At 35.0% G+C, this 26,216-nt stretch overlaps 3 pseudogenes; all 3 read right to left on the reverse strand.

The window, feature by feature from the left end:
* Positions 1-13,084: 13,084 nt before the first annotated feature.
* On the reverse strand, positions 13,085-14,523 carry LOC130946092 (UDP-glycosyltransferase 71K1-like; annotated as a pseudogene).
* A 638-nt stretch (positions 14,524-15,161) lies between these two features.
* On the reverse strand, positions 15,162-16,606 carry LOC130946093 (UDP-glycosyltransferase 71K1-like; annotated as a pseudogene).
* On the reverse strand, positions 16,455-18,723 carry LOC130946600 (UDP-glycosyltransferase 71K1-like; annotated as a pseudogene).
* Between the last annotated feature and the right edge of the window lie 7,493 nt (positions 18,724-26,216).

Raw genomic sequence — 26,216 nt, forward strand, 5'->3', positions numbered from 1 at the left:
GTTTTCTTGGAAGCGAAGACTTATCTTTTGGGACTTATATTCTGTTTTAGTTTATGTATTTTATTCTCCACTTTTGTACCTTATGTTGTATATAATCTCTTTTAGAGGATTATTTTGGAAAAACAGGACTTTTCTGTTATTGCTATTTTGAGGGTTGTGTGTGTGTGTGTGTGTGTGTGTGTGTGTGTGTGTGTGTGTGTGTGTGGTGCACGAAATTGTGATCTCTAATAATGGCATTCAACTTGGTATGCGTGTTTATAACTCAGCACTTTCTTCACAACTTCGCATAACTAACCAGCAAGTGCACTGGGTCGTCCAAGTAATAAACCTTACGTGAGTAAGGGTCGATCCCACGGAGATTATTGGTATGAAGCAAGCTATGGTCATCTTATAAATCTTAGTTAGGCGGATAATAATTGGTTATGGAGTTTTCGAATAATAATAATAAATAAACAGAAAATAAATATAGAAATACTTATGTAAATAATTGATGGAAATTTCAGATAGGCGTATGAAGATGTTGTGCTCCTTCTGAATCTCTGCTTTCCTACTACCTTCATCCAATCCTTCTTACTCCTTTCCATGGCAAGCTGTATGTAGGGCATCACCGTTGTCAATGGCTACATCCCATCCTCTCAGTAAAAAAGGTCCAAATGCTCTATCACAGCACGGCTAATCATCTGTCGGTTCTCGATCATGCCGGAATAGAATCCATTGATTCTTTTGTGTTTGTTATCACACCCAACAATCGCGAGTTTGAAGCTCGTCACAGTCATTCAATCCCTGAATCCTACTCGGAATACCACAGACAAGGTTTAGACTTTTCAGATTCTCATGAATGCCGCCATTAATTCTAGCTAATCTAAGAGATATGCGTTCGGTCTAAGGTAGAACGGAGGTGGTTGTCAGTCACGTGTTCATAGGTGAGAATGCTGATGAGTGTCACAGATCATCACATTCATCATGGTGAAGTACAACGAATATCTTAGAATAGGAATAAACTGAATTGAATAGAAAATAGTAGTAATTGCATTAAAACTTGAGGTGCAGCAGAGCTCCACACCCTTAATCTATGGTGTGTAGAAACTTCACCGTTGAAAATACATAAGTGATGAAGGTCCAGGCATGGCCGAATGGCTAGCCCCCAAAACGTGATCAATAGTCTCCTAAAATGAATAATGGAATAAAACCGAGACCAAAGATGTTTAATACAATAGTAAAATGTCCTATTTATACTAGACTAGTTACTAGGGTTTACAGAAGTAAGTAATTGATGCAGAAATCTACTTCCGGGGCCCACTTGGTGTGTGCTTGGGCTGAGCTTAAGCTTTACACGTGCAGAGACTTCTTTTGGAGTTCAACGCCAAGTTATAACATGTTTTTGGCATTCAACTCTGGTTCGTGACGTGTTTCTGGCGTTTGACTCCAGAATGCAGCATGGAACTGGCGTTGAGCGCCAGTTTATGTCATCTAATCACGAATAAAATATGGACTATTATATATTGCTAGAAATCTCTGGATATCTACTTTTCAACTCCTTTGAAAGCGTGCCATTTGGAGTTCTATAGCTCCAGAAAATCCATTTCGAGTGCAGAGAGGTCAGAATCCAACAGCATCAGCAGTCCTTTGTCAGCCTTTTATCAGAGTTTTGCTCAGGTCCCTCAATTTCAGCCAGAAAATACCTAAAATCACAAAAAAATATACAAACTCATAGTAAAGACCAGAAATGTGAATTTATCATAAAAACTAATGAAAACATCCCTTAAAGTAGCTAGATCCTACTAAAAACTACCTAAAAACAATGCCAAAAAGCGTATAAATTATCCGCTCATCACAACACCAAACTTAAATTGTTGCTTGTCCCCAAGCAACTGAAAATTAATTAGGATAAAAAGAAGAGAATATACTATAAATATCATAATATTAATGAATATTAATTCTAATTAGATGAGCGGGACTTGTAGCTTTTTGCTTCTGAACAGTTTTGGCATCTCACTTTATCCTTTGAAGTTTAGAATGATTGACATCTCTAGGAACTTAGAATTTCAGATAGTGTTATTGATTCTCCTAATTAAATTTGTTGATTCTTGAACACAGCTACTTTCATGAGTCTTGGCCGTGGCCCTAAGCACTATATTTTCCAGTATTACTACTGGATACATAAATGCCACAGACACATGACTGGGTGAACCTTTTCAGATTGTGACTCAGCTTTGCTAAAGTCCCCAGTTAGAGGTGTCCAGATCTCTTAAGCACACTCTTTTTGCTTTGGATCACGACTTTAACCACTCAGTCTCAAGCTTTTCACTTGGACTTGCATGCCACAAGCACATGGTTAGGGACAGCTTGATTTAGCCGCTTAGGCCTGGATTTTATTTCCTTCGGCCCTCCTATCCATTGATGCTCAAAGCCTTAGATCCTTTTCACCCTTGTCTTTTGGTTTTAAGGGCTATTGGCTTTTTCTGCTTGCTTTTTCTTTTTCTTTCTATATTTTTTTCACAAAAATTTTTTTTCGCAAGCTTTGTTCTTCACTGCTTTTTCTTGCTTCAAGAATCAATTTCATGATTTTTCAGATTATCAATAACATTTCTCTTTATTCATCATTCTTTCAAGAGCCAACAATTTTAACATTCATAAACAACAAGATAAAAAATATGCACTGTTCAAGCATTCATTCAGAAAACAAAAAGTATTGTCACCACATCAATATAATTAAATTAATTTCAAGGATAAATTCAAAACTCATGTACTTCTTGTTCTTTTGAATTAGGAACATTTTTCATTTAAGAAAGGTGAAGGATTCATGGAATTATTCATAGCTTCAAGACATAGTTACTACATACTAATGATCATGTAATAAAGACACAAACATAGATAACATAAAGCTTAAAAATCGAAAAATAGAGAAATAAGAACAAGGAATGAGTCCACCTTAGTGATGGTGGCACTTTCTTCTTGAAGAACCAATGATATCCTTGAGCTCTTCTATGTCTCTTCCTTGCCTTTGTTGTTCCTCCCTCATTGCTCTTTGATCTTCTCTAATTTCATGGAGAATGATGGAGTGCTCTTGATGTTCCACCCTTAATTGATCCACATTGTAACTCAAATCTTCCAGAGAAGTGTTGAGTTGTTCCCAATAATTTGTTGGGAGAAAAGTGCATCCCTTGAGGCATTTCTGGGATTTCTTGGTGATGAGCTTCCTCATGCGTCTCTTGGGATCCATGAGTGGGCTCTCTCTTGTTTGCTCCATCCTCTTCTTAGTGATGGGCTTATCCTCCTCAATGGGGATGTATCCTTCTATGATAACTCCAGCTGAGTAATATAAATGGCAAATAAGATGAGGAAAAGCTAGCCTTGCCATGGTGGAGGACTTTTCGGCTATTTTGTAGAATTCAAGGGAGACGACTTCATGAACTTCTACTTCCTCTCTAATCATGATGCTATGGATCATGATGGCCCGATCCACAGTAACTTCGGATCGGTTGCTAGTGGGGATGATAAAGCGTTGGATGAACTCCAACCATCCTCTAGCCACAGGCTTGAGGTCCAGTCTTATTAATTGAACTGGCTTGCCTTTGGAGTCTCTTTTTCATTGAGCTCCTTCAACACATATGTCCATAAAGACTTGGTCCAACATTTGATCAAAGTTGACCCTTCTTGTGTAGGGGCGTGCATCTCCTTGCATCATGGGCAAGTTAAACGCCAACCACATATTTTCCGGACTAAAATCTAAGTATTTCCCCCAAACCATTGTAAGATAATTCTTTGGATTCGGGTTCACACTTTGATCATGGTTCCTAGTGATCCATGCATTGGCATAGAACTCTTGAACCATTAAGATTCTGACTTGTTGAATGGGGTTGGTCAGAACTTCCCAACTTCTTCTTTGGATCTTATGTCGGATCTCCGGATACTCATTTTTCTTGAGTTTGAAAGGGACCTCAGGGATCACTTTCTTCTTGGCCACAACATCATAGAAGTGGTCTTGATGGGCTTTAGAGATGAATCTCTCCATCTCCCATGACTCGGAGGTGGAAGCTTTTGTCTTCCCTTTCCCTTTTCTAGAGGTTTCTCCGGCCTTAGGTGCCATCAATGGTTATGGAAAAATAAAAAAAAAAGCTATGCTTTTACCACACCAAACTTAGAATATTGCTCGCCCTCGAGCAAGAGAAGAAATAATAGATGAAGAAGAAGAAGATATGGAGGAGAGGGAAAGAGGGTTATGTTTCGGCCAAGGAGGAGAAGAGAGGGTTGTGTTGTGTGAAAATGAAGAAGAATGGAGGGGTTTATATAGTGGAGGGAGAGGGGTTAAGGTTCGGCTATTTAGGATGGGTTTGGGTGGGAAAGAGATTTTGAATTTTGAAGGTAGGTGGGGTTTATGGGGAAGAGTGGAAGGATGTGAGTGGTAAAGAGGTGATGGAAAAGAAAGATTGAGGTGATTGTTGAAGGGTTTTGGGAAAGAGTGTTATTGGATTGTGTGAAGAGGATAGAAGGTGAGTTGAGGTAGGTGGAGATCCTGTGGGGTCCACAGATCCTGTGGTGTCAAGGATTTAACAACCCTGCACTAATTAGGCGTGTGAAATGCCTTGCATGCAATTCTGGCGTTTGAACGCCAGATTGATGCTTGTTTTGGGCGTTCAGCGCCCATCTGTAGCATGTTTCTGGCGTTGAACGCCAGCCAGATGCTTCTTACTGGTGTTCAAACGCCAGTAAGCCCTTCCTCTAGGGTGTGCTTTTTCTTCTGCTGTTTTTGATCCTGTTTTTAATTTTAATATTTATTTTGTGACTCCACATGATCATGAACCTAATAAAACATAAAAGAACAATAAAAGAAAAATAAAATAAGATAAATAAAAATTGGGTTGCCTCCCAATAAGCGCTCCTTTAATGTCACTAGCTTGACAGTGGGCTCTCATGGAGCCTCAAAGGTGATTAGGTCAATGTTGTGGACTCCCAACACCAAACTTAGAGTTTGAATGTGGGGATTCAACACCAAACTTAGAGTTTGGTTGTGGCCTCCCAATACCAAACTTAGAGTTTGATTGTGGGGGCTCTGTTTGACTCTTTACTGAGAGAAGTTTTTCATGCTTCCTCTCCATTGTTAAAGAAGAACACCCTTGGGTCTTAAACACAAGGTAATCCCCATTCAATTGAAGGACTAATTCTCCTCTGTTAACATATATCACAGCTCCTGCTGTGGCTAGGAAAGGTCTTCCAAGGATGATGCATTCATCCTCCTCCTTTCTAGTGTCTAAGATTATGAAATCAGCAGGGATGTAAAGGCCTTCAACCTTTACCAACACGTCCTCTACCAATCCATAAGCTTGTCTTACTGACTTGTCTGCCATTTACAATGAGAATATGATAGGTTGTACCTTAATGATCCCCAGCTTCTCCATTACAGAGAGTGGCATAAGATTTATGCCTGACTCTAAGTCAAACAGAGCCTTTTCAAAGGTCATGGTGCCTATGGTACAGGGTATTAAGAATTTACCAGGATCTTGTTTCTTTTGAGGTAAAGTTTGCTGAACCCATGTATCTAGTTCACTAATGAGCAAGGGAGGTTTACCTTCCCAAGTCTCATTACCAAACAACTTGGCATTCAGCTTCATGATAGCTCCTAGATATTGAGCAACTTACTCTCCAGTTACATCTTCATCCTCTTCAGAGGAAGAATAGTTTTCAGAGCTCATGAATGGCAGAAGGATGTTTAATGGGATCTCTATGGTCTCTATATGAGCCTCAGATTCTTTTAAGTCCTCAATAAAGAACTCCTTCTTGGTTGGGAGACGTCCCATGAGGTCTTCCTCATTGGGATTCACGTCCTCCCCTTCCTCCTTGCATTCAGCCATATTGACTATATCAATGGCCTTGCACTCTCTCTTTGGATTCTCTTCTGTATTGCTTGGAAGAGTACTAGGAGGAGTTTCAGTGACTTTCTTACTCAGCTGGCCCACTTGTGCCTCCAAATTTTGATGGAAGACCTTGTTTCACTCATGAAGCTTAAAGTGGCCTTAGACAGATCAGAGACTATATTTGATATGTTAGAGGTGCTCTGCTCAAAATTCTCTGTCTGTTGCTGAGAAGATGATGGAAAAGGCTTGCTATTGCTAAACCTGTTTCTTCCACCATTATTAAAGCCTTGTTGAGGCTTTTGTTGATCCTTCCATGAGAAACTTAGATGATTTTTCCATGAAAAATTATAGGTGTTTCCATAGGGTTCACCCATGTAATTTACCTCTGCCATCGCAGGGTTTTCGGGATCATAAGCTTCTTCTTCAGAAGATGCCTCTTTAGTACTGTTGGATGCATTTTGCCATCCATTCAAACTTTGAGAAATCATGTTGACTTGCTGAGTCAAAATTTTGTTCTGAGCCAATATGGCATTCAGAGCATCAATTTCAAGAACTCCCTTCCTCTGAGGCGTCCCATTATTCACGGAATTACTCTCAGAAGTGTACATGAATTGTTTATTTACAACCATTTCAATAAGTTCCTGAGCTTCTGCAGGCGTTTTCTTTAGGTGAATGGATCCACCTGCAGAATGGTCTAGTGACATCTTAGAGAACTCAGACAGACCATAATAGAATATATCTATCATGGTCCACTCTGAAAACATGTCAGAATGACACTTTTTGGTCATCTGCTTGTATCTTTCCCAAGTTTCATAGAGGGATTCACCATCTTTTTGCTTGAAAGTCTGAACATCCACTCTAAGCTTGCTCAGCTTTTGAGGAGGAAAGAATTTAACCAAGAAAGCCGTGACCAGCTTATCCCAAGAGTCTAGGCTATCCTTAGGTTGTGAGTCCAACCATGTTCTAGCTCTATCTCTTACAGCAAAAGGGAAAAGTATGAGCCTGTAGACTTCAGGATCTACTCTATTAGTCTTAACAGTCTCACAGATCTGCAAGAACTCAGTTAAAAATTGGTAGGGATCTTCTGATGGAAGTCCATGAAACTTGCAGTTTTGTTGCATTAGAGCAACTAGTTAAGGTTTCAGCTCAAAATTGTTTGCTCCAATTGCAGGAATTGAGATGCTTCTTCCATCAAACTTGGAAGTAGGTGTAGTATAATCACCAAGCATCCTCTTTGCATTATTATTGTTGGGTTCGGCTGCCATATCCTTTTCTTGTTCGAAAATTTCAGTAAGGTTGTCTCTGGATTGTTGTAGTTTAGCTTCTCTTAGTTTTCTCTTCAGAGTCCTTTCAGGTTCAGGATCAGCTTCAACAAGAATGCATTTTTCCTTATTCCTGCTCATATGAGAAAGAAGAGAACAAAAAAGGAAGAGGAATCCTCTATGTCACAGTATAGAGATTCATTTATGTTAGTAGAAGAAGAAAGGGAATAAGAGTGAAGAAGAATGAATAATCCAAACACAAGGGTGAGGATAGGAGCAGAGATTTGAGATGAAGAGAAGTGTTAGTAAATGAATAAATAAATAGACTAAGATGAGAGAGAAAAGTTTTCGAAAATAATTTTTGAAAAGGAGTTAATGATTTTCGAAAATTAAAGGTGAAATAAAATTAAAATTAAATTTAAAACAATTAATTAATTAAAAAGAATTTTGAAAAGGAAGAGATATTTTCGAAAAATTGATAGGGAAAATTAGTTATGTGGTTTTGAAAAAGATAAGAAACAAATAAAAAGACAATTAGTTAGTTGAAAAAGATTTGAAAATTAATTTTGAAAAGATAAGAAGATAAGAAGATATTTTGAAATCAAATTTTTGAAAGAGATATGATTAAAAAGATATGGTTGGAAAAGATTTAATTTTTAAAATTAAGATTAATTACTTGACTAACAAGAAACTAAAAGATATGATTTTAGAATTTAAAGATTGAACCTTTCTTAACAATAAAGTAACAAACTTCAAATTTTTGAATCAATCACATTACTTGTTAGTTAAGTTTCAAAAATTTGAAATAAAATAAGAAAAAGATTTTGAAAAATAGTTTTAAATTTTCGAAAATCATAAGATAAAAGTAAAAGGGATTTGATTTTTGAAAAAGATTTTGAAAAGATAAGATTTTTTTAAATTGAAAATTTGACTTGACTTATAAGAACTAACTAATTTTAAAATTTTTTGACTAAGTCAACTCAAATTTTCGAAATTTTGAGAGAAATAAGGAGAAGATATTTTTTTATTTTTTGAATTTTTTAATTTTTAATGATGAGAGAGAAAAACAACAAAAATGACTCACAACATGAACATTATGAATCAAAACTCATGATGCATGCAAGAACACTATGAATGTCAAGATGAACACCAAGAACACTTTGAAGATCATGATGAACATCAAGAACATATTTTTGAAAAAAAACTTTTGATGCAAAGAAAACATGCAAGACACCAAACTTAGAAATCTTTAATGCCTAGACACTATGAATGCAAGAATGCACATGAAAAACAACAAAAAAAAATACAAAACAAGAAAATATCAAGATCAAACAAGAAGACTTACTAATAACAACTTGAAGATCATGAAGAACACATGTATGAATTTTCAAAAAATGCATAAATTTTAAAAACATGTAATTGACACCAAACTTAAAATTGACTCTAGACTCAAACAAGAAACACAAAATATTTTTTATTTTTATGATTTTATAATTTTTTTTTGGATTTTTGTATATTTTTTTCGAAAACATATAGGAAAAATAAAATAAGAAATTCAAAATTTTTTAATAAGAATTTCAGGAATCTTTCAATGTTAGTCTAAAGCTCCGGTCCAGAAATTGGACATGGCTTAATAGCCAGCCAAGCTTTAGCATACATAGTTCAAGCATGTGAAGAGGAAGCCTCAGTTCAAAAGAATTTAGACATGGCTTTACAGTCAACCAGGCTACAACATGCTTCATGAAATACTAGAATTCATTCTTAAAAATTTAGAATAATTTTTTCAAAAACAGAAGTAAAATTTTTTTGAAAGATTTTTGAAAATTTTTTGAAAATAAAACAAAAAGAAAATTACCTAATCTGAGCAACAAGATGAACCGTCAGTTGTCCAAACTCGAACAATCCCCGGCAACGGCGCCAAAAACTTGGTGCTGTTGCCAGATCAGAAAAACTTGGCGCTGTTGTTGCACGTAATTGTGATTCAAACAATCCTCGGCAACGGCGCCAAAAACTTGGTGCACGAAATTGTGATCTCTAATAATGGCACTCAACTTGGTATGCGCGTTTATAACTCAACACTTTCTTCACAACTTCGCACAACTAACCAGCAAGTGCACTGGGTCGTCCAAGTAATAAACCTTATGTGAGTAAGGGTCGATCCCACGGAGATTGTTGGTATGAAGCAAGCTATGGTCATCTTATAAATCTCAGTTAGGCGGATAATAATTGGTTATGGAGTTTTCGAATAATAATAATAAATAAACAGGAAATAAAGATAGAAATACTTATGTAAATCATTAACGGGAATTTCAGATAGGCGTATGAAGATGCTATGCTCCTTCTGAATCTCTGCTTTTCTACTACCTTCATCCAATCCTTCTTACTCATTTTCATGGCAAGCTGTATGTAGGGTATCACCGTTGTCAATGGCTACATCCCATCCTCTCAGTGAAAAAGGTCCAAATGCTCTATCACAGCACGGCTAATCATCTGTCGGTTCTCGATCATGCCGGAATAGAATCCATTTATTCTTTTGCGTTTGTCATCACGCCCAACAATCGCGAGTTTGAAGCTCGTCATAGTCATTCAATCCCTGAATCCTACTCGGAATACCACAGACAAGGTTTAGACTTTCCGGATTCTCATGAATGCCGCCATCAATTCTAGCTTATACCACGAAGATTCTGATTAAGGAATCTAAGAGATATGCGTTCGGTCTAATATAGAACGGAGGTGGTTGTCAGTCACGTGTTCATAGGTGAGAATGCTGATGAGTGTCACTGATCATCACATTCATCATGATGAAGTGCAACGAATATCTTAGAATAGGAATAAACTGAATTGAATAGAAAATAGTAGTAATTGTATTAAAACTTGAGGTACAGCAGAGCTCTCCACACCCTTAATCTATGGTGTGTAGAAACTCCACCGCTGAAAATACATAAGTGATGAAGGTCCAGGCATGGCCGAATGGCCAGCCCCCAAAACGTGATCAATAGTCTCCTAAGATGAATAATGGAATAAAACCGAGACCAAAGATGTCTAATACAATAGTAAAATGTCCTATTTATATTGGACTAGCTACTAGGGTTTACAGAAGTAAGTAATTGATGCAAAAATCTACTTCCGGGGCCCACTTGGTGTGTGCTTGGGCTGAGCTTGAGCTTTACACGTGCAAAGGCTTCTTTTGGAGTTGAACGCCAAGTTGTAACGTGTTTTTGGCGTTCAACTCTGGTTCGTGACGTGTTTCTGGCGTTTGACTCCAGAATGCAGCATGGAACTGGCGTTGAGCGCCAGTTTACGTCGTCTAATCACAAATAAAGTTTGGACTATTATATATTGCTGGAAAACTCTGGATGTCTACTTTCCAACGCTGTTGAGAGCGTGCCATTTGGAATTCTGTAGCTCCAAAAAATTTATTTCGAGTTCAGGGAGGTCAGAATCCAACAACATCAGCAGTCCTTTGTCAGCCTTTTATCAGAGTTTTGCTCAGGTCCCTCAATTTCAGCCAGAAAATACCTGAAATCACAGAAAAACACACAAACTCATAGTAAAGTCCAGAAATGTGAATTTAGCATAAAACTAATGAAAACATCCCTAAAAATAGCTAGATACTACTAAAAACTACCTAAAAATAATGCCAAAAAGCATATAAATTATCCGCTCATCAGTGTGTCTTTTGATTTTCTGTATAAGCTTTTGTCTTATCATTTTTCGTTAGTGATGCATCTTCGGTTTTGTTTTGATCGTACCTTTTTCTTTTAAGGCTCCTAGCTATTTTATCCTTGTTATGTATGTATGTATTTTACTTTTAGAGGTCGTAGCACCTCGTCACTTTTAATTTACGTCCTAGGCATAAAGCTCTGTGTGGTAGGGTGTTACAATAATCATACTAAAATTAGTCACTAAAATAATCATTGGCTATAAAATAAAGGTACTTTATTAGATAGTTGTATTTATATGTCAGAACATTTCAAATACATATTTATCAACACTCTTTTTGTGTCTAACCGTGTCTTGATAAAAAATAAATTTTTTTACTAGATACGCTTAGACACACCTTAATACCATCAATACTCACTTTTATATCAACTGTATCTTGATAAAAAAAAAAAACTTTTTTTACTAGACACACTTAGACACACCTTAATACCATTATTAATATATATTATAATTTATTAAATAAAAAATATTTTAAATACTTTATCTAATTTGAAAATATTAAAAAAGGTTAAAAATTTAATTTATATTTTAATATTAATATATATCAAAATATCATATATATATATATATATATATATATATATATATATATATATATATCGTATCCCTGGGTCTTATAAGAATCTAAAATTTGTGTCTGACTCATGTCGTGTTGTGTCCCGTATTTGTATTAGTATTAGTATTTGTGCATCATAGGCCACTAGTATGAAACATATGTTGACATACAAAATACACATTGAAAATAAATTAAATAATACATGTGTTTATACACAAATACATAATAATTGATTTTGTGACTAATTTTAGCATACACGTAACCTTTAATTTTTTATTAAATTAAGAATAAAACTCATAAATTTTATATTTCGCTAATTTTTATCTAAGATTCGAATTTTTTTATATAAAAATTTTGAATTTAATTTTAATATCTTACACAGTCATATAATAATAATTGTTATTTTAGATGATTTATTTATGCAATCAATATAAAATTAATGATGTGGCTTTAGATAATTGTGATGATCAAAATTAAATTCAAAACTTAATTCTTACACACTCGTACATATAAAACTTTTATATTGTGATGATCAAAATTAAATTCAAAAATTATTTTAAAAGAAAGACACTGAATGCATTGAATCATTGAATAGTTGAAGTATTTCCATTTCAACCTTCTTAACTGTTACGATGGGTAACCGGAGATTAATGGATTGGATGATGTTGGTTGGCCCAATCGTTGGAAAGAGGAGGCCTTCGTGTGGATCGGCACCTGGGGGGCCTTCGTCCGACTTGTGCGCGTGAAAGAATGGGGGGTGGTACCTGCAAAGACACTCCAATGCCTAAGTCAGCAAGAGCGTGAGCAGGTCTAGAGAGTATTGGGACTTAGAGATACCTGAGGAATGTCAGTGTATTTATAGTGGTGAACCAATAACCACCGTTGAGGTAGTGCCACTTTTTTAGGGTGTTAACCATCCCTTTATCTTGGGGAGGTTAAGATATGGATACTGGAAGTGGTTAGAGAGATTTTAGGGGCAGTTACTCATTCGAATGAGTGCTTATCTGCCAGTTAACCCCCGTCCCCGACTTCTTTAAAACAAGTCGTGGTGAGCACCGACTTCGTAAGACGAAGGTCGGTGCCGAGTGAGGCCCAATCCATGGAATTAGGCATTTTGTTTGGACTTGGGCCTTTACTGTTGGGCTAGGGTATGAACATTAACCTATGCTGCAAAGATAGGACGCTAGCTAGGAAAATTTAATAACTTTTATTACTCCTATATTAAACATAGAGAAAGAAAAAAAAGGACATTTATTTAATAGTAATTTTATTGCTTAAATAATTATGTGGAGTGTTCCAATAATAACATTTCTCAACAACTAAGAAACTATTGTTTGGAGTTCTCCCCTCTTTCTTCTTTAACTAGTAACTAGTAACTAGTAATAGTCTTATGATTCATACAGGCTGATAGTATTTGATAGTCTATGGATACTGAAAATAAACATTTTGAGGTTCTTTATTCACTGATTCTAAGCAAGGAACACGTATATCAATGAAATACCATAGTCATCGTCAGTTGCTACCTGCTTATGATATCACATTAGAAATTATTTTTATACTAGTTTTTTTTTTTTTTTTTTTTCCGGACATTGAGCCAGCTTACTTTTATTCTACTACACAATATAGCAAAGAAAAGTGAATCAACTGAGTGTACAAGAAATTTGACTTTTGAGTGCATGTAACACAGCTCATATACTATCAACGAACTCTCCAATAGAATTGAAAGATGATCCACCATCAAGGACAGCATTCCTAGCCATATCTTTCATCTCTTGCAACTTCTTGTGCACAATACTATCTTTCTCCATCAATTTTTTCAGTCCTTTCTCTATCTCATCTGCCATTACAACATCATTCCAGTTCTATATTCCAGTTTTAACTCCAATGCTAATCCAAACTCTTTCACCATCCTAAAAGCATTCAGTTGCTGTTCTGCATAGATAGGCCATGTCAATATTGGTACCCTTTCTCTATCTCATCTGCCATTACAACATCACTTCCAGTTCTATATTCCAGTTTAACTCCAATGCTAATCCAAACTCTTTCACCATCCTAAAAGCATTCAGTTGCTGTTCTGCATAGATAGGCCATGTCAATATTGGTACCCCAAACCACAAGCTCTCCAAAATAGAGTTCCAACCACAATGCGACACGAAGCCACAAACAGCTTTGTGTGCAAGAATCTCAATTGTGGCACCCATTCGCAAATCATTCCCATGCCTTCCTCCATTCTAAGAACCCTTCTGGCAAGGCACTCTCATCATCATTGGCTTTGTTCGGTGGTGAACGCATAGCCCACAAGAACCTAAAACTCCACTACGCTGAAGCGCCGTAGCTATTTCCCTTGTTTGGGATGGACTAAAGCTTCCCCTACTCCCAAAACACAGAAAAACAACAGAAAGTTTCTGGTTATCAAGAAATCTCAATACATATATTGGGTTTGTTCTAACTTGAGTTTGGATGAGATTTTGGATTAATCAAAGGACCAATAGCATATAGGAGGATTTTTCCCATCAGATATGCATCAATAGCATACTTCTCTATCTCCATAAAAGTGTTAACATGGTACCTTTGGTGTCTATGAACTTCGCTAGCTTGTGACATGGAACGTATCCATCTTTGCTTAAAGAGCATCAGGTAAAACCATTGAAGGAACAAGATTTGAGATACCTGGAATCAGTATATCAGGATCAGAATCATTGAAAACATCCTCCATTCGACGATTGCGGAGAGAAAGCATGAGACTTAGAAATCCTGCATTTGATGGCATGTATAAATAAGAAGGGATGCTCAGTTCTCTTCCCACATCAATCAGCGAAGCAAAAACGAAATCTACAACCAAACAGCTGGTTCCGACCCAGAATTCGGATAGGATGATAAAATGCTTTGCACAGTTTCTTTGACGTGCGGCGCAAGGTTCTGCAAAAAGGTCAAGACATAGTATAGTGGAGCTTTCAATAGCAGCTCTGGTGGAAGTGGTTCTATTTCAGGGACGTTGACAAGTTCGATTTGTGATTGTGATGATAAATCTGATTTTATATATGAATCAGAAATGGAGGTGGTAGTGAGCTTGATGCAGAGGATTGTGATGGAAAGGTTTATAACGGTTGATTAGAAGTTTTGCAAATTCATTTCAATAATCTTCTAGATGCCGAGTGTATCAATGTAGGGTCTAATTCATAATGGAAATATAAAATTAAATTGCAGGCTGCAGGGACTCAAACATTACACTTTCAAAATGATTTATTTATAGGTAGTTGTTTATTGTTTAAGATAGATAGATATCAATCACACGATAACTACCAGGATTTTTTTTTTCTTAAGAAAATAGTGCATATCAAAAGTCTGACCCTGGTAGCAATTTGCATACTTGATAACATTGTACTATCTGTTTGTTTATTTATTTATAATATATTAAATCTTAATATATACCAAGTCAACCAATAATACTATAGATGCGATTGGCTCTCAACAACTCAATAGTTAATAGCAAAATACAAAAGGGCACATTGTAATTTGTAATTTCCACTAATGCTAATAAGTATGACTTAGTGCTAATGCTAATAGCATCATTATCATAGAGGTTTAATCATTAAAATAGAGCATATGGGAATAGAAAGATCTGGCAACAGTTTAAGAAAATTGATAGACCAACTACAATAATTTAATTTTCTACTTATATTATATTAGTCAGAAAATTCTCTACCACACTAATTTATTCATTGGTTCTAAGAAAGGAAATATTCATGAAACACTACAGAATAGTTATAAATTGCTACCTACAATATCCTCAATTAGTTCTTCAACAGAATTCAAAGAAGAGCACCATTAAGGACAGCTTTTCCAGCCATATCCTTCATCTATTTCACCTTCTTGTGCACCACACTATCTTTGTCCATCAACTGTTTCAGCCCCTTTTCAATTTCGTTTGCCATTACAACATCACTATCAGTTCTATAATCCAGTTTTAATTCCAATGCTAATCCAAATTCCTTAACCATCAGAGAAGCATTCAGTTGCTGTTTTGCATAGATAGGCCATGTCAATATTGGCACCCCAAACCACAAGCTCTCCAAAATAGAGTTCCAACCACAATGCGACACAAACACGGCACTTGCTTTGTGAGCGAGAATCTCCACTTGGGGAGACCACTCACAGATCATTCCCCTACCTTCCATCCATTCTAAGAACCCTTCTGGAAAGTTACTCTTGTCGTTGACCTTGGTCAGTTGTGGAGAGCGCATAGCCCACATTGGCGCAGAACACATAGTCCACAAGAACCTATCTCCACAATGCTGAAGTGCCAGTGCTATTTCTCTTGTTTGATATGGACCAAAGCTTCCTCTACTCCCAAAACAGAAAAATAACAGAACATGATGGCTGCTCATCAAGCCATTTCAGTATACTACCACATTGTGCTTGGTCTACATTTGAGTTAGGATGACCTTTGAGATCAATCAAAGGACCAATGGCATAGATAGGAGGGGTTTGACTTTTAGATAATGCATCAATAGAATGCTGCTCGATCTCGGAAAAAGTGTTAATGATCCCTTTGGAGCCTTTGAAACTTTGAGCAAGCTTATAACATGCAACATATCCACCATCTTTGTTTAAAAGAGCATCAGTTAAAACCGCTGAAGGAACTAGTTTGGAGATACCTGGAATCAACAAATCAGGATCAGAATCGTTGAACACATCCTCGACTCAACAGGTTTGGAGGGAAATCATGAGACTGAGAAATCCTGCATTTGTTGGCATGAGCAAATAAGAAGGGATGCTAAACTCTTTTCCTACATCAATCATGGAAGTGCATATAAAATCTACGAACAAAGCAACCACTGGTTTCGAATTAGAGTTTGGATAGGAAGATAGAATGCTCTGCACTGTGTCTTTGACTTGTGGCACAAGGCTTTACATGAATGTCCAGAGTCCAGCCATCATAATGGAGATTTCAGAAGTAGCTCATGTGGAGGTAGTTCTACTTCGGGGGCATCAATGTGTTTGATATGTTGTTGTGATGAAAAAACTGATTTGATGTATGAATCAGAAGAGGGAGTTGATGAGAGCTTCATGGAAAGGACTGTAATGGAAAGGTGATTACAATGGTTGATTAGGAGTTTTGCAAATTCAAGAGCCAAGGATAATTGGTGAATACCCGGTGAGGGAATGAAGATTGGCTTATCTTGCTTGTTCATCTCAGTTTCCACCATTTTCCTTGTTCGTTTGATGGGGGTCAACTAGGACTTCTGTAAGCTGCAAGGACATAAGTAATAAAAAAAATGAAGTTATTTTCAATACTGAGAACATAATTAAACCAGTATTATTATGAGTGATCATTTTTTAAGAACATTTCTTGATGCTTTGCATGTGATCTGAAGTTATAATTGAAGCACTGATAATATAAAATCAACTGGCAGCTTGCTAAGAACTAAATTTTATTTTTAAAATATGATTTATTTGAAGGCATATCGTTTAGAATAGTTATCAATCACATGAAAAAGAACAAGAATGAGAGACACGAAGAAATAGGCACCCACGAATTCAGGGAATTTGTGGTTTTTGCTTGAAATCTAAGTGAGTACATTTCAATTAAAAAATGTTGATCAGTATTTTGTATGACTTATGCCAATCTCAATTTTTCCATTAATTGAGGTTGATAATGTGAATAAATGAGTTCGATATTACAAAAAAAGAAAATTTGAAAGAAAAGTCAGAGTTCTTTAAGCAAACATTGAAAAAGAAACTGATAGAATTTCACATTTCAATATAAAACTTGTCAACATCTCTCTATTCACGAATCTAAGGAAGCGCAATATTTCACCTATGAAATGCAACAATTGTTTTCAGTAGCTACCTAACATATTATCAATTAGTTCTCCAGCAGAATTAAAAGAAGATCCACCATTGAGGAGAGCCTTCCTAGCCATCTCTTTCATCTCTTTCACCTTCTTGTGCACAACATTATCTCTGTCCATCAATTGTTTCAACCCATTCTCTATCTCATTTGCCGTTACAACATCATTACTACCAAATCTATAATCCAATGTTAGCTCAATTGCTAATCCAAATTCCTTAACCATCCTAAAAGCATTAAGATGTTGTTCTGCATAAATAGGCCATGTCAATATTGGCACCCCAAACCAAGCTCTCCAAAATAGAGTTCCAACACATGTGAAACAAACCCACCAATTGCTTTGTGAGCAAGAACCTCCACCTGTGGCGCCCACTCGCAAATCATTCCCTTCCCTTCCATCCATTCCAAGAACCCTTCCGGCAAGGCGCTCTCCTCGTCAATAACTTTGTCCGGTGGCGAACGCATAGCCCACAAGAACCTAACTCCGGTATGACGAAGCGCCATCCCTATTTCCCTTGTTTGGGATGGACCAAAGCTTCCTCTATTCCCAAAACACAAAAACACAACAGAACAATCTGGCTGCAGATCAAGCCATTTCATAATCTTTTCATGGAGATTTTGATCTAAATTCGGGTTTTGCTGTCCTTTGAGATTAATCAAAGGACCAACAGCAAAAATAGGAGGATTTCTTTTTCTTCCTCCATCTGATAATAATGCATCAATAGCATAATTCTCCAACTCTGAAAAAGTATTAACAATAATTCCTTTGGTGTCTCTGAACCTCTGAGCACACTTATAATACCCAACAAATCCACCATCACTGTTAAAAGAAGCATCAGGTAAAACCCTAGAAGGAGCTGGAATTGAAATACCTTGAATCAACAAATCAGGATCAGAATAATTGAAACATCATCAATTTGACGTTCAAGAATGGAAAACATGTACCCTAAGAACCCAGCATTTGAAGTCATGTAGATATAAGAAGGTATGCCAAGTTCAATTCCCCATCAACCATTGAAACACAGAAGAAATCAAGAACCAAAGTAAAGAGTGGCTTTGATTCATCAGAGTTGGAAGAATATGAAGAGAGAATGGTTTGGATTGCTGACTTGACGTGGGGTATGAGGGAGTCGATGAAGGTCACGACGTAGAGTTCACGCGCCTTCAGTAGGAGTTGCTGTGATGATGGAGGTTCTGGAGTTTCAGGGAGAGGAATGAGTTGGATTTGAGGGTGCGAAGAGGTGAGTGAAGGTGGCGAGGGAGAAAATGGGAATTTACTAGTGAAAACGGTTATGGAAATGTTGTTGAAACGGTTGACAAGGAGGTTGGCGAATTCGAGGATAGAAGGTAAGTGGCCAGCACCAGGAACAGGAATGAACATAAGATGTGCCATCTTCCTCTTCTTCATCTTGATGTCCTCTGCCATTTCTTTCTTTTCTTTTTCTTCTGTTTTTTTTTAACCAATTATTTCTTAAAGATAAGAGGGGGGGGAGGGGGAGGGGGAGGGGAAGGGGAAGGCGAGGGATTCTATTGGATAATTCTCTATGATCTACAAAACAAGTGTTTGTGTGGAAAATTGATCTTTTCCATTTTTTTGTTATTGAAGAGAATAAAGTGTAATCTACTACCTTTAATTTTATAAGTAGAATTACAAATAAATGAGAGAGAAAATGCAATAAAAGATTGGATACTATCCAATTTTTTTCCACAGGAGAAGATCCATTCCCGTTTGTGTGAGGGTGAATACTACAATGCCTATACATTGTATCTAAATTACTAAAAAGGATAAATAAATAATATTTAATAAATTTTATATGATTTATTTTTTATTTTAAATATTTTATTTTTTATTTTAAAAGGTAAGTTACGCAATTTAGGCACTATAATAAAACACCACAGAACTCACCTTGTGTGAAAAAGAAGGAAGAGTTGTGTTGGAATTTTTTTAATAAATAATAAGGCACAAATGGGAGATGTGCATATTTCGTTTACCGTGTAAACGAGATACGTGTATTTTTATTATATTTACACTGCAAACGAGATACGTGAAGATCTATGACGTTTATAGTGTAAACGAGATATGTTCCAACAAATTGTTCAACAGTATAAAAGGATGCGCAACTTTTTGTATTCTCCACAAATATTTACTTCTTCTCTTCTATTTTTCTTCGAAAAATAAGCCAAAATGTCTAGTAGTAGTGGATATATGATTGTAATGTGTATCCTAATTGCCATATGAGAAACAGTGATACTGGCGATGATATTTGAGTGTGAGAATCTCATTCTGTTATGCCCAGCGAGTAATTTTTTGTATGAGCTGAAGAGTCTATATGAGTAGTTTGTGGTAGCGGGAGAAAAGAGATCAGAAGGGTGGGGTATAGGTTGCTAGCACCGATGAAAAATTGAGTTTTTTGGTTTCGTCTATTTTGACTCAATAGCGACAAGCATGTGTGCTTCATGTTTGATATCCATGGGAAAACCATAGCAGAACAAGTGATGGAGTTTTCTACGGAAGTAAGTGATGTTGGTGGCGGTGGATCTGGCCACTCAAATTTTGTATAGGATGACCCACCTCTTGCACCACCACCACAACAAGTTGCTAGTTCAATGGAAGATATGGACGTTGATGGTGATGACTCCGACGAGGAGTATGTTGTGGATAGCAACGATAGTGGTTCTTCTGAAGATGATGAGGAGGAGGAGTTTGTACTAGAGACGTCGGTTGAGGCATCAATTCAGTATCTTCTACTTGCCCCTCACCCAATTTTAGCCTTATCAGTTGTATCCAGTCACTATCATACATTGGATCTAGATGCGATGCACGAAAAAATTCCATTTTCCAACACTGATGAAGATGATTACAACTTAGACAATGGTGTAGAGTTTCGGGTTGGCCACAGATTAAAAAACAGAGATGTAGTAATGTAGGGTGTGAAGAATTATAGTATTCGCAGAAGTACTGAGTACCGAATTGTGGAGTCGGATCGATTAAAGTACCATGTGCAATCCCAATGGCTAATAGCTGCTATTGAGAAGAACAAAGAGAGAATCTCGAAGATACGTATTACTCACTGCGAAAGACGGGATTCAGTATTGTGGTTGATGAGTTAAAGCCTTTTCAGGGTTGGTCGCAAAGTTCATTCCGTGCTCGGTTGATGGCGGACACGTGTGACTGTGGCCTTTTTCCGTCACTCCATTTCCCATGTCGTCATGAACTTGCCGCCTGTGCCGCCGCAAGTGTTGAATGGGGTCTTTACGTGCATCCGGTGTACAGGTAGGAGACTATGTTCAAGGTATATGAGGCAGAGTTTCCACTTATACCAAGCGAGAAGCTTTTGCCAGAGTGGTATGGGACATGACTACGTCCTAATCCAGCCATGCACAGGAAGTCTACTGAAAAATCTATTTTCACCAGATTTCGTAAGAGATAGATGAGGGTGAGCACCAAGAGAAGAGGTGTGATCTATGGAGACAAACCGGGCATATCCGAAGAGGCTGTCCAAACCAACCTACAAATGAGGTTTAGCTTAGTGTCGCCACTTTGTTTGTCGTTATTTGCGGTTGTTGTTTGTGTAGTTTCTTTTATTGTTCACTTTGTTCTATTTTTACTTAGCCTATTTTGTACTTGAATGTTATGTGATGTGTGTTTAGTTTGATTATTTTGTACGTGAATACTATTTTCTTTGTTTACGTCGTTTATATTGTACATGAATTTTCTAAAATTTAAAATTCAATACAATAACACATTTACATAAAACATAAATAGTGTGTCACAACTAAATACCAGAGATAGCACAAGTTACATCAACGATGCATACAAACTTAAATAGCGTTCTAAAATACAACACTAATAACATATGAAATAATAAAATACAACACTAATAGCAACACCATCGGTGCTGATCACCCAGGTAATGCAGGCGATGTCCGATGTCACATGATGGAGGCTGTGCCTGTCGGTGAGGTCTGCTAGGACGTGGGTCTGAAGGAGGCTATGGGTGATGAGAGGGATCGTGTAACGGAGGTGGTGGCTATGATGGCAGTGGATGTTGAGGGACAACGTAACTATTCAAGTAAGGCACATAGGCATACGGATGGGGCTGATACTGAGGCTGACCAGGTGGACAGCATGGTGGTGTCGGCATTAGCTAGGATGCCGTCATCAAGAGACCATAGTCCATCGATGGCAATATCGCATATTGAGCACCGGGTCAAAGATGTGTGCCGTATGAAGAGTCAGACCCTGGTGAAATGTATAGTACCCACACTGAGGTAGACATAGGAGCAGACGAATGCTGATGTATATGCCTATGCTCTGCTCCTTGTCTGTACGGAATTGCTCCGCAATGCGTTGCATCATATGCTGGTCGGTGGTATGAATCTGGAATATATCCTCAAACTGGATCTCCTCGACCATCGATGCCTCGTGATGATTGTTAGATGCCTTGAGGTCATGCCATCTAGGCAGGGCAGTATCCCAATCATCCCGACCTTCTTGTGAATGTGACCTCGATGGTAGTGGTGGTGGAGGTGGAGGAGAGTGGTGGTGGTGGTGGAGGTGGTGAGTCATCCTGGTCTAATGGCATATCACTGTGCTCCTCCTGTTGGTGATACTCAGCCTCCTCCTTAGACTCCACGTCGAAGCGCTCCAAGTAGCCGCTCCACCAACTCCCAACTCTCGGTCCCGTACCATGTGTAGAAATCACGGAAGCACCTATCCACTAGCCCTTTGTGCGCGCGTAGCCCGAGGTGGTACGCAACGTCCTACAGAGTGATGGTGCACTTACCCCATGGCAGGTGAAAAGTGTGGGTCTTAGGATGCCAGCGCTCAACGAATTCCATAATTAGAGAGTTGTCAAACACGAAGTTCCTGAGTAGCACTGTGTCGCCAAATTCAACCTCCATCAAGTAAAGAATAATGGCATCTAGTGGTAAGGGTGTGTGACTCACTCGCCTAAGGAAAAGCAGATTAGACCTCTGATAAAAAATAAAAACCTTAATAAGAATCTATAAAGCTATCAAAGTTAACAAAAAAAAACTTCCAATAAACATTTACATAACAAATTAATTTATATAACTTATAAATAAATTAATTTAACATAAAACTAAAAACATTTTACTTAATAAACTAATTTAAATAAAAATATTTACTTAAATAATTAGTAACTAAATTAATAAATATCTAATTAATAAATTAATTTAAATAAAAACATTGTATTAAATAATTAATAACTAAATTAATGAACAACGAGTTAATAAACCAATTTAAATAAAGATATTTATTAATAACTTACATAACAAATTAATTTATAACTTATAAATAAATAATTTAACATAAAACTAAAAACATTTTACTTAATAAACTAATTTAAATAAAAATATTACTTAAATAATTAGTAACTAAATTAATAATATCTAATTAATAAATTAATTTAAATAAAAACATTGTATTAAATAATTAATAACTAAATTAATGAACAACGAGTTAATAAACCAATTTAAATAAAGATATTTATTATAACAAAAAATTAAACATCTAGTTAACAACTTAATTTAATAAAATTAAAAATTAATATTTACTCAACAAATTTTTACTACTAATAAAATCATACCATATCAGTTAACACTTGCTATCAATACATTCATCTACTTAATATATATTGTATATTAATTCTATAAATTCTTAAAATATTACTAAACACGTGTATAAACGCATGATACAACCACATCGTTTTATGCTTTATCTCGTTTATAGTGTAAACGAGATATGTGTATTCTTATTACATTTATACCGTAAACGAGATAAGACATATAATAAATTTTCGTAAAAATACTACAAATTATATATTTTGATAAATAAAACATTTGTTATTTATTTAAAAAAATCAATGGTGTAGTGTGTATAATTTATTTTAATAAATAATATAAATAAATGAGATATTCATCAATAAAAAAATATCTCTAATTATCTATAAAAATGAATCCTCATTTTCTTATTATTTTTCTTCTTCGTTATAACATAGTCTTTGTCTATTTACAAAATTTGTTGTTCTTTACCATGAGTTTTAAATATTACTAATTTTTTTCTTTTAAATGAGTGCATCCGAAAGAAAGAAAATACAGTAAGTTGGAGGATTCGATAGTACCAGAATATTTGGACCATTAAATGGTCTCATAATAAAATATATTTTTAAAGTTTTTTTAACAACTGCTACATAATTCTTTAACTAATTTTAATTATAAATTAATCCTATATATTTTATTTAATTATAAAAATTGTTTTTTATTTTATAAATTATTATTTTATCAATCATCTATTATGTTTATTAACAATCAAAAACAAAAACAATAACGAATATATCTTCCATTGATCGTAATAAAGATTTTGGCCATTCCAATGGATTAAAAGTTTATATTTGATCGTGACGTTCGTCCGAGCTGCGAAATTGTGTTTCCTTAAAAACCAATCGATCAGATTATCAAAACAATCGATTGAATTATAACTCAATCGATTGAATTACAGTGTATCACAAAACAATCGATTGAAAATTGCAAGGCAGCATGGTTTTCGCATAAATCAATGAAATTTTTTATAATCAAAGAGATTGATACACCATTCCAATGGTGGGATGAATAATTGGTGATGAGTATTCATCAATTATAATGTTAATATTAAGGAAAAGATAAGATTAGAGTATCTAAATCAAATAAAACCTTAAATTGAAGATAGAATTTAAAGATAAGATAGATGAATAATAAGATATTTTTTTTAACGATAAGAAAGTTTAAAACGGAGTTTAAAACGCATAGTACATAATTCAATCGATTGATTGGAATTCACGTACACAACCAATCGATTGAATTTGGTCATCCATATTGTTTTGGTGATTTAATCGATTGAGTACAAAAACAATCGATTGAATTGTGAGACCTCAGGTTGTTTTCAAGCATTCATCGATGGAGGTATAAATAATCGATTGAATTACAAAATCCACTTTTTATTCATCCTTCAATCGATTGGGTCATATCACCAATCGATTGATTTATGCGAAAACCATGCTGCCTTGCAATTTTCAATCGATTGTTTGTGATACACTGTAATCCAATCGATTGAGTTATAATTCAATCGATTGGTTTTCAAGGAAACACGATTTCGCAGCCCGGGACGAGCGTCACGGATCAAATATAAACTTTTAATCCATTGGAATGACGAAAAGCTTATTACAATCAATGGAAGATATAATTCGTATTGTTTTTGTTTTGATTGTTAATAACCATAATAGATGATTAATAAAATAATAATTATAAAATAAAAATAGTTTTTATAATTAAATAAAATACGGGGTTAATTTGTAATTAAAATTAGTTAAAGGACTATGTAGCAGTTGTTAAAAAATTTAAAATCATGTTTATTATGGGACCATTTAATGGTCCAAACGTTTTGGACCATCGAATCCGATGCCCAATAAGTTTCAAAAAGTTTTAATACTATATTATATATAATTTTTTGTATACTTTTGTATATTTTTTACATAAAAATAAAAAATAAAAATATCATTTTATAATATTAAAAATGTAAGAAAAATAGAAAAAATATAATATTATTTTATTTTTTATTTTTTTGTGATTTTGAGTTTTTCCCTCAACTTGAAGAAGTGACCTAATCTAATATTCACTCCATATCATTCATTTATGGACAAAAGGTCATCAAGCTGGTAGCCATGTTCACATAATTAAAATTTAATTGGATAAATAATTTAATTAATTTTTAAAAAATTTAAAATATAAAAATTTATATTGTAATAATTTTTTTAAATTTATAAATTAATTTTTAAAAATTTTAATAAATAGTAATATTATAATTTTTTATAATTTAAAAATAAAAAAACTTTTGATATTTTTCAAAGAGAATTAATCATTTACTACTTACTCTTGTATATTTGTTTCTGATGATTGTTATGGTACTTAAAATATGGTGTTTAAATTATCAAAATAAATTAAAAATTTAATATTTAATTTAAAAAATATATATATAAATAATTTTAAAAATTTAAAATTTACTATAAAAGATAAATTAATAAAAAATTAGATATCAACACATAAACACTGTAGAATTAACATTTATTATTTTATGTTTTGCTCGATTCCCCTTCTTACCTTACAATCGCCTGTGTGGCCATTTTCTAATTCATCTTAATAATAAAATTAAATAGGCTTGAAATGATCGAAAGAAAAATAATAAAATCTCTCAATATTTATATAGACTTATGATTCGTGTTTTTGTGCATTAGTAACTGAAATTTTGAGGGTGTGTAAGTATGTGAATCATCAAAAGTTTTTTATAACTTATTGAAACTAATTTTGTTTATAAAAAAAATCTAAGTTATTTGGCATAACCTTGAATTTTAAGAAAATTTAAACTTTAAGCCTTAGACTTTAAATAATTTTGAATCTCAAATACACTTGAGTTTTTTAGTAATTTAAACTTTAAGTAGATTTGGATACCAAACATACTTTATCTTGACCACTAAAATTAATCATTCTTGTTTTCTCTAACCATGGCCTAATTTACACGCACATTATCTTTAACTTTGACTGATGAACTTTTTTTTATTTCAATTGCTGAGTTATTTCTGACTTCGATTGTTAAATTTTTTTAATTTTGAATGTTGAGATCATTTTAAAAAATTCTTTCCAATTCAAATTATGTGTTTCAATTTTTTTGCACAACATAGAGAAATATTTGTACTTTATTAAAAATAAATTTATAAAATATATAACGTGTTTGTTGAGAAAGAGATGAGAGAGAGAGGGAAAAAGAGAAAGTGGGTGAAAAACATAAGAAAAGGTAGACATAAATGATATATACTTATCGAAAAAACAAAAGAATAGTTGTATATACATTTTTGCATTTATACGTTACACTACGAAAGGAGGGGCCTTGAAGGCTATTGTGAAGATAAATT

This window comes from Arachis stenosperma, chromosome 8 (genome assembly GCF_014773155.1).
Source record: "Arachis stenosperma cultivar V10309 chromosome 8, arast.V10309.gnm1.PFL2, whole genome shotgun sequence".
Classification (NCBI taxonomy): domain Eukaryota; kingdom Viridiplantae; phylum Streptophyta; class Magnoliopsida; order Fabales; family Fabaceae; genus Arachis; species Arachis stenosperma.